The sequence below is a fragment of the Drosophila guanche genome, unplaced genomic scaffold (assembly GCF_900245975.1).
Source record: "Drosophila guanche unplaced genomic scaffold, DGUA_6, whole genome shotgun sequence".
NCBI lineage: Eukaryota > Metazoa > Arthropoda > Insecta > Diptera > Drosophilidae > Drosophila > Drosophila guanche.
In genome coordinates, this window is record NW_022997859.1 from 1 (window position 1) to 1,455 (window position 1,455).

Sequence of the window (1,455 nt, forward strand, 5' to 3'; positions counted from 1 at the left end):
CGGACAAACATCTCTCCACCCCAGACGTGGACAAGTCTGAGGTGCCGATGGTCTAGCTCCTACGTACTCTACCTGAGATGCGACTCAGAATACCTCAGCTCTCCTTCCCAAGTGTGGCGGACTTTCTCCATTTCGCCGCTGTGGTCCCCTTTCCCCCCCATACTAAACACGCTAGCACTTCATTTTAAACGTTATAATATTTAAACCAAAAACTTAACACATACTTAACTAAAAATCCCTATACTAATGTCTCGTGGCGCGTCCGCCTATTCCCGACTCTTCAACTTAAATTAATGGGTGGGAATAATCAAAAAAATTAATAAATATAAATAATAAAATAAATATAAATACAAATACTACATTTATATTACATTAATATGGTCGGTAAATATATATGGGGTGGCAAATTAATTAAATCTTAATTAATATAGACAGATATTATTTTTTTGTGTTTTTATATACGCATGTAAATAGGTATGCGTTTATGTATGCATAGATTAATTATATTAATTGTCGGTGGGCTGTGGCGGGTCGCGCCCGAGCAGGGGTGTGACCAGGATTCCGCGGGCCGGGGAATGGTAATTTTGGCCCATCTACGAGAAGCCAGCCGATACAATTTATGCCCTATGGATTTTAAAAATATTGAATCTGGGATTCATTTTCCCTTTGGACTGGACTCACTTTTTATTTCGATTCGGGTAAAAGGGTCCTCTACGTTGGCCGGTCTTTCTTTTTCCTAAACGGTCACACACACAAAACTCACTAACACTGCCGATGTCTATTTTTCCACTGCCGGCATGTTCAGCGTAGCTACTCTACGCAGTCCCCCTTGCTGCAGTTGATCTCATCTCTTCTACTGCCCTTGAACCAAATTCAAGGGCATAGCATGGCATTCTTGAGGGTGTGGGTGAGCTGGCTCGTGGATCCCGCAATATTCCCCTCCTTTACATTCTCCCGCTCTCTCACCGGCACCGTTGATCGCCTTGCCCCTTCGCCTATCGACCTATCAACCTCCAAAAAAATACTACCAAATCTAGTATTTTGCATATCGCTCTCCTTCGAATGCAACATAATGAAGTCTAATGTGATCTTCTTCTATGCAATATATCCACTGGTCTGGGTCCGACAATGATCAGATTCCCAGCGGTTCCGAGCTGGATATATAACAAAAAAACTGAACTACTTTAAAATTTGGATCAATATTGGGTTGAGGAAGGGATTGGGGAAGGTTATTGGGGAAAACGGACCATTCGGGCCCCACGTTGGGCGCCATTTATTATGTAACGGACACGGGAAGTGTCGTCTCGTCAGCACTCTCTGTCTACTAAAAGTTTGCCGGCTAGGCTCAGGGAAAATGGGGTGGGTGGTGTGCTGCGAAAACGAACTCCGTCACCTAACAAAATCGTAGACAGATTTACGGGAACTGGGATCGGAATTACAAACCCGGACGGAACT

At 43.6% G+C, this 1,455-nt stretch overlaps 1 long non-coding RNA gene across 1 annotated transcript; it reads right to left on the reverse strand.

The window, feature by feature from the left end:
• Positions 1-178: 178 nt before the first annotated feature.
• LOC117591730 lies at positions 179-1,079 on the reverse strand. The gene is made up of 2 exons (XR_004574463.1): positions 682-1,079; positions 179-624 (listed from the first exon to the last, which is right to left on the reverse strand). It is a non-coding gene; the product is annotated as an uncharacterized LOC117591730 (long non-coding RNA).
• Between the last annotated feature and the right edge of the window lie 376 nt (positions 1,080-1,455).